Consider the following 8,407-nt stretch of genomic DNA (forward strand, 5'->3'; position numbering starts at 1 on the left):
GTCAGTCATAGTGCAGGACCCCTGATTCCTATGTCATGTCTCCTAGTTTGCTGGGTTGTAGCACATTTGAACTTGATGATCCAGCTCGAAATGATAGAAAATTCTTATTTTTAGTTTGGTCTACACCACTGAATTCCCTCCATAAGTTCTGCGGTGGGATGTGGTTAGAGTGGGAGCGAGGCAACTGTACCCCTTCCTTAAATGTTTTGGAAGTTGGACCTAACTACAAACATAAGGAACCAATATTAAACAACTTTGTTATGATGAACGGTACCAAATACTTCTTCAATTCCTTTTTTAAACAAGTTTGTTGAGATGTAATTCATATACCATAAAGTAACCCGCTTATAGACACAGTTTAGTGCCCTTTAGTTTATTCAGGACTGTGCAAAACATTGCTACCACATTTGTAAACATTTCATTACCCCAAGAAGACACCTCCCACCTCTTCATCATTATCTCTTCATCCTTCCACTTCTCCATCCTGCTAAGCTTTGGGCAACCACTCATCTGCTTTCTCTGCATAGGGATTTCCCACTTGGGATGTTGTGTATTAATAGAATCATACAATGTGTATCCTTTGTAACCGGCTGCGGTGATTTGCGTAGCTTTAGCAGAATGCTTTGAGATTCATCCATGCTGTAGTGGGGATCAATAGTTTCTTTTTATTGGTGTCCTTGGTTCTTAACCATTGTCACTAGTGCCTTCCTTCAGCTTTAGGCCCAACCCCCCACCTCAGTGACAGCAAACTAGGTCCCAGCCTCAAATGAAAGTTGCCCAGTTAACCTTTCACTGTGTTTTAAGTACTCCGGGAAATGGATCTCTGCTGAGATGTAGTTTTAGTTTGAGCTCTTAGAAATCCAGCGACACCACCTCCCACGAGATACTGATGCTAAATCTCAGGCTCATCACAGGTCATATGCAGGGTGGTCAAGTTTTGGAATGGGGACTGTTCTGAAAGCACAGTGGCAGTGTCTGCAAACACAGGTCCTGCTCGCCCACAGGGAACAGGCCTCCGGCCCTTGGGAGTTGGAAGTTGGTGGGCATTCTCACTGATGTCCAAGGCCTGCATCAGGGTACTCAGGTTGCTGCTCTAATTTAAGTGTGCTCAACCCTAGGAAGAGGCATAAAAGCTGGTTCTGCTGAGCCAGACCAAGCAAATAAATACATAGAACCATTAGGTTTCGAAAGCGCCTTGTCTTGTTAGCACCTCTGTGTATCTATCTTACTGGCACCATGGATATTTCTTCAGTGCTGCCTCCTGGAAGGCCACCTAATTGTCCCTCAACCTTCTCTTGTAGGGTACATCGTTGAGTAAGTGTAGACGCCAGTAAACTTCTGGGAACTCAGTGGCATTTTGGTCAATCTCATGAGTTGAGCAACCGCTGTGTGCTGAGCAGTCTTGAGGTACAGTGCTCCTTTGCGGAAATACAGGGGGTCATCTAAAGGGGCAACTTTGAAAATGGTGCTTAAAGATGTGAAAGCAGAACTTTTAGTAATGGTGCCTAGAAAGAGATGGATACTTTTTAGCTAAAACAGCCATGTGGCTGCCAAAACAGGTGGTGTGAGTTTGGACTGGACAAAACAGAAGAGAGGTGACACCCCCACCTGGTTAGGTCACACTTGCCTGGATACACTCGCAGGGGCCAGACCAATGGCCCCCTCGGCACAGGCCAGGGACCTGGCTGGAGAGGGCTCCAAACTAGTTCCCATGAGATTGGTTTAAAGAAAAGGTAATAACAATTCAAATTGTGTAAAGTTCTAGAGAACGTTCAACTAATCCATCCTAGATTGGGGTTATTAACAGTCATGGAGGTTGCAGATACTTGATGTGGTATGCATGCTGGGCATCATCCCAGTCTAAGGGCTTTTATACATACCCTCTCAGCCTGTAGGAGCAGACTCGGGGAACCCTTGTTGGATAAATATGTCTGGAGGGAGAGCAAATGCAGGAGGTATTTCCCTGCAAGGTGCCTGAGTGCTAGAGACAGGGAAAGTGGGTTGAATCCACAGAGACAGAGTTGCCTCCTGCAGTCCAAATTGTCCTGGAGGAAAAAATGGGTAACTTGACTGGCTGGCCAGCTCCATGCCCTTGAGGTTACCTTTGCTGGGATGTGGAGGTCTCTTGAGGTGTAATGGGACTAGGTCTATACACGGCTGGTAAATAGTCCAAGCATTGTTTGAAGACGTTTTTGAACCCATGTATAAAATGACGTTGGAATTCCTTGTTAGCACAGACGGATTTTTGAGCAAATAGGTATTTAGGCAATAATCTGAATGAAGGGTTCCTCTGCAGCAGCAATGGGACAAGCAATGACATACAGGGGAACTTTCTGCAGGACACATTTTTCTCAGTAATATGACTGACTCCCTAGTGAACCCGGCAGCTAGGAATCCTGCCGACTCTCCCACCACAGGAAATGGACAGGCCCTGCTGGGCCTGAGACCAGGTGAAGTGGTTCTGTTTGGTCCTGGAGAGCTTTCTCCATGTAGTCAGCCCTCTGGGTTGCAAAGGAGAAATGATTGCATGTTCCCCGATTCTAGTCTGTCTCAGATTTCCAACCTCATTTAAACAGTGGAATGTCAATCTATAAAGCAGACAAAAGAGGTATTGGTGTGGATTTTAAGTTCAAATTTGTAACAATGAACACCAATACTACTTTACCATTGGGGCTTGTGGATAACAGCTGTTGATGTCTGTATCAGATTTATTTTTCTTTTTTAGTTCTCTCATGTGGAGATAATTCTGATGCCAACAGGTGTACAATTGCAATTTTCAATAGTTAACTTTGCAAAAAAGGAGCCTAAAAAGTGTATGAAGTCAACAATTTGGGGACACTTTCTAACGACTCATGAGTAGCAGGAGAAACTTTTAGGTGAGCACAGAATTAAGTTAACCTGATAATATACTATCATTTCGTTGTCTCTAGTATTAAATATAGATTTGACTGTGCAACATTAAAATTTTCAAACATATTTAAGTCAGTATATTCCAAAATATAATTTCAACATGTAATCAGTATTTTAATAGGATGGTTTACATTTTTTTTCCTTCTAAGACTTTGAAATCTGGTGTGTATTTCACACAGTACATCTGCATTCTGACGAGCCACGTTTTAAGTTCTCAATAGCCACACGTGGCTTGTGGCTATCGTTTTGGACAGTGCAGTGCCACAGGCTTCACATACCTTATCACAGTGCATCCCCTCTGGAATCTTCTGCAGTAAATATTGTTGCTGTATTTTACTGAAGATACCGAAGCTTCTAAAATTTTGTAACCTGGATGTGGTTCCATAGTGTAGCAGTTAGCACATCTGCTTTACGTGCAGAAGGTTCTGGGTTCACACCCCAGTAGAGCCATGGTCCAAGGTCTATGGCCATGCCACCCTGAACAAGCCCAATGTCTGATCTCAGAAGCTAAGCAGGCTCGGTTAGTACGTGGTTAGTACGTGGTTGGGAGACCACCTAGGAAGACCAAGTGCTGTAGGCATAAATAATAATAAAAATAAAATAAAATTTTAATAACCTGCCGTGGATCATCCTAGAGGGGATGAATGGAGCAGCAAGGATTAGGATGTGGTCTGTTAATCTCCAAATTCTGTTTTTTCTACATGTCAGTGCATGTCATTACAATTTTTTTAAATTTTTTAAAAACTTTTTTTTAAGACAAATTTCCAGTAGAATGTTATCTAAAGTGGGGAAGGAGGTGGGGAGGTGAGAATCTGATCTATTTCATTCATTCATATTTTCATTAAGAAACCTAGATTCTAAAAAATGGATTTTTTGTTTGTTTGTTTACAACCTCTTCCTTCCCTGGCTTTATTAAAACAAATGCGAGAGGGTCAAAGATTAGCATGCCACGTAACTCGCAAATAATCGAGGGGCCAGGCTGGTGCTGCCTGATGCGTACAGTCTTGTTCTGTCCACGGAGACTGACGGTGCTGTAATATCACACATCTCCCTGCCTGGGGGTTTCCTTCATTTCCTTGAGGCCTCCAGGAAGAGGGAGGTTGCAGAGGTTTTTCCCGTACCCCCAAGAGGTCATAAGTGCAGCTGGATGGCTGCTTTTCTTGAGGGAGGTCGGCATTTCAGACAGATACCCTGTTGGGACCGGGCAGCATGCTGGTTAGGAGCAGGCCTCATCCTGCTGAGTTTCTCACAGTTGCAGGGAAACCCATCCTGCCTCTATGTCCAGATGCAGGTCCTGCCATTATGTGATCCATAAAAGAATGGGCCCATGCGGTAGAAACTGGGATACGTGATGGTGGCTCTCTAATGTGGTACATTCAATGTCATATTCATACATGACCTCGTCACGGGCAAGATTTTGAGTTTCTACTCTTGAATTTCTCTGCACTGTTGCAGAAATCCAGGACACCTAAGTGTCTTCTAAGAGTCCAGGTCATAACCTTTTTTTATTTTATACACTTCATGCTTGGAGACCCTTCTAAAGAAGTAGAAACAGGTATGTCTACCATGTTTGTTTGTTGGTTTGTGTTGAAGCCATCATGATGTGAATTGGATGTCACATGAGAGAGTGCTCATTCTGGAATCTACCAGAAGTAAGGCTGTATCAGGTAGGACCAAAACTTAGATAATGTTCTCCAACAACAGATAATCTAGTTTGGCCATCGGAGAGCAGAATTTTTATCTACATACAACTGAATGTGAAGTGTCTGCATCCAAAAGAGTGTTTTATAGTTTTATGCACTGCATAGTTTACTCATTCAATACATATTTCTCAAGTACCATAATTTGCATAAGCTACTATGTTACATGCTGAGATTATTGTGAAGCGTGAAGGAAGAGGGTCTAATTGTAGCTCAGATTCCACAAAGAAGTATGTTATAAAGGACTTAAGAAGACATGACAGACTCCTCTCCATGCATGGAGGACCCTGAGGCACAGGACAGCATAGCGTGGGCTCAGAGGAGAGTGAAAGGAACCCTTCCAGGTGTGGACACATAAGTCAGCCCAAGTAGCGGTTCCAAACCTTGAGCTTTGCATTGGGTCATCCAGAGTGCTGAGCTTGGTCCCCCAAGCTTCTGATGCAAGGTCTGGGTGGGGCCAGAGAACTTGCTTCTCTCACAAATGTTCAGGTGATGCTGATGCTGCTGGTCTGGGCGCCATACTTTGAGAGCCACTGCTCTATAGAAATTTTTGATCAAAATATGAAAATTAAGATTACTGAAGAATGCATAAGGTTAGCACAGGAATTTGAGCCAAATTCCAAGATCAGATAGAAGCACAGAGAACTCCCAGAGGCTGTCACTTGCCCATACTTCTTAAGCGTCATTAGAAAGTTCCTTCATAAGAAGGAATCAGAGGCTGACACCTGAGTCTGTTGTCATCTCTGTGGTTTAGTTTGTAGATAGACATCTATTGATAGGATGTACACTTTGCTCTTGCAGTTGTGGGAGATACCAGAAGGGTTTGTATTGTTCTTCTCACGGCAAGGCAGCCCGGGCGGGCAGCAGGAAGACAAATCTCCCACCACGACTTCTGTGTAAGAGCCCAGGCCCCCTGGGGAAGTTTGGGGCAGGGGATAAAAGGAGTTCATTAGGGACTGAACTTTGTTCCCTCAAATTCATATGTTGAACTCCTAACCCTAAGTGGGACTGTATTTGGAGATATGATCTTTTTAGAGGCGCGTGAGGCCCTAATCCAATAGGACTGGTGTCCTTATAAAAGGAAGAAACACCAAGAATGCCCACAGAGAGAGGAAAGGCCATGTGAGGACACTAGGAGAAGGTGGCCATCTTCAAGCTGAGGGGAGAGGTCTCAGGAACGACCCAATTCGCCAATACCTTGATTGTGGACTTTTAGCCTCCAGAACTATGAGAAAATCAGTTTCTGTTACTGTATCGAAGTCACTCAGTCTGTGGTCTTTGCATATGGCAGCCCGAGCAGAATAACACAGGATGAAGCCAAGATGAGAGGTGAAGCTGGGGAAGGGGAAGGGTTTAGAAGGGGATTCTAAGTGGAGACTCGTTCAGCTCCCACCAGGTGACTCCCACCAGGTGACATGAACTACGAAGAGGTGACATGTCATGAGAAATGAACATGAAAAGCCAAGGACACAGAAGGCAGAATCAGAGATCCCCAAGTGACAGACAGGCTCCACAGGTTGGCCAGCCCATGGTTCCATGGGCAAAGGCTCAAGACCTAGCTCCTGTTTTCAGATGACATAAAAGCTCTGACATTGCTGGCACAAGTCTACAGAGAAGACACTTGAAACTTCTCAACTTTTAACCAGTGGTGGTTTGGAGAGGATTGGATCTGATTTTAAATAATAATGTGCCATTTCTTGCCCTGAATGTTGTGGAGTAAATTCAATCTATGTAATATATAAATAAATAACAGGTCAAGCCTTAACACTTAAGAAAATTTTATTATGAAAAAAATTTTAATATATAAAAATGATAAAAGAAATGGACTCCTATGTATTTGTCACCCTGCTTCAATTATCAGCCATTTATAGCTGTCTCTTTAATCCAGTCTCCCACCCCACTTTGTTCATGGATTATTTTGAAACAGTCCCCAGACATTCTGCTTTTTATCCATAAGTATTTCAGTATCCATTTCCAAATCCACCAAACCATCATCACACCCAAAAAAGTAACATTTTTTTAAATTTCTTTAAATATCATCCAGTATTCAAATTCCTTTATTGCCTTATAAGCAATTTTAATAGTATGTTTGAATTAGTATCTCTTTTAGTTTAACACGTTGTAATTGGTTGATACACTTCTTTTTAAAGTTAGGTTTATTGATACTCAAATGGCCAGTGGAGTCTCTGTAAGTTGGCTTCTGGGTGTTTTAGACATGGCTCTCATGATCTTTGATGGTTTTACTTTCTCGTATTACAAGTTCTAGGCTCATTCTGTTTGTTCTCTGAACCTCTGGATTCCTTCAGTGGAAAGTGGTATTTTGTAACTATAATCTGGTTTCAATGGCATTTTCCCAATGAGTAATGATGTTGGGCATCGTTTCATATGCTTTTTGGCCATTCGTATACCTTCTTTGGAGAATGTCCATTTAAGTCCTTTGCCCATTTTTTAATTGCTTTTTTGTTGTTGAGTTTTAAGAGTTCTTTTCATACACACACACACACACACACACATATACACACATATATATTCTTTATAATATATTCAGAATAATATATCTGGATATCATATTCTGGATATTATATTCCAGATAATATATCTTTTTCAGTTAGATGACTTGCGAATATTTTCTCCTTTTCTGCAGATTGTCTTTTCACATTTTTGATGCCCACAAATTTTTTATTTTGATGATGCCCAAATTATCTAATTTTTTTTCTGTTACTGTTGCTTTTGGTGTCATATCTAAGAATCTGTTGCCAAATTCAACGTTATGAAGCTTTACCTTTATATTTTTTCCTTAGAATTTTATAGTTTTAGTTCAAAGCAAACCTTAAATTGCTACAATGGGTTTTGGTCTTTTTCAATGAAAAAATGGTTTTTTGTAATGAGGGAAAATCCATCATGAATTTATACTGCAATTCAAGATGAAAGGATTTTTTTTTAACCCCTTTGGTCTTATCATCTCTATTTCCTTTCTCCCATCCTGAAAGTCCTCACTCCAGATAGCACCAAAAGTGCCTACGCGTAATGATGTCAACACTTTCATCAACGAGTGCTCACTGAAAACAATTTAAGGTTTATTTGGAGGTTGTTTTTGTTTTTGTCCTTAGAGTGGTTATGCTGCCACCTTGATTTTTCATTTTGCTTTGCATTTTTAGTGATTGCTTTTTGAATTTAACTTTGTTTTCCAATTATATAAAATATTACATTGTTCTTAAGTCAAGTCTACAAAATAAAGTCTATTTAGAGAATTCAAGCTCCCTTCCCTCCTCTACCCAATTTCCTTCTTTCCTTTATAAGTAACTATTTTTATATTTTATAAAAACTATTTTAGTTTTTGGTTTATTCTTCCATTTAAAAAAATGTGTGTGTGTGTACACACACACACACACACACATATGCAGATGTGTTTGTGTATTTGTATTTGCCTCTTGTCCACCTCACTTTTCTCTACCTGGCTTTTTTCATTTAATAATTTATCCCAGCATTTCCTCTATAGCTACATATAAAGATATTTTGCATTCCTTTCCCAATAGCTTTATTGAGATGTACTTTACATAGCATAAAAATCACCCATCTGAAAGTTGCAGTTTGGTAAGTTTTAGCATATTTATACAATCATGCAACCACCACAGTCCAGTTTTAGGCACGTCCATCACCCCAGAAAGCCCCTGCCAATCCCCTGGCTCCACATTACCATTAGCAGCTGCATCATAGTTTATTCAGCCAGCCCCAGAGTCAGTGAATAACCTTGTGCACGTCTTGCTCGAATTTTTGCCAGATTCCCAGAAAAGTTT

This window comes from Rousettus aegyptiacus, unplaced genomic scaffold, assembly GCF_014176215.1.
Source record: "Rousettus aegyptiacus isolate mRouAeg1 unplaced genomic scaffold, mRouAeg1.p scaffold_m13_p_7, whole genome shotgun sequence".
Classification (NCBI taxonomy): domain Eukaryota; kingdom Metazoa; phylum Chordata; class Mammalia; order Chiroptera; family Pteropodidae; genus Rousettus; species Rousettus aegyptiacus.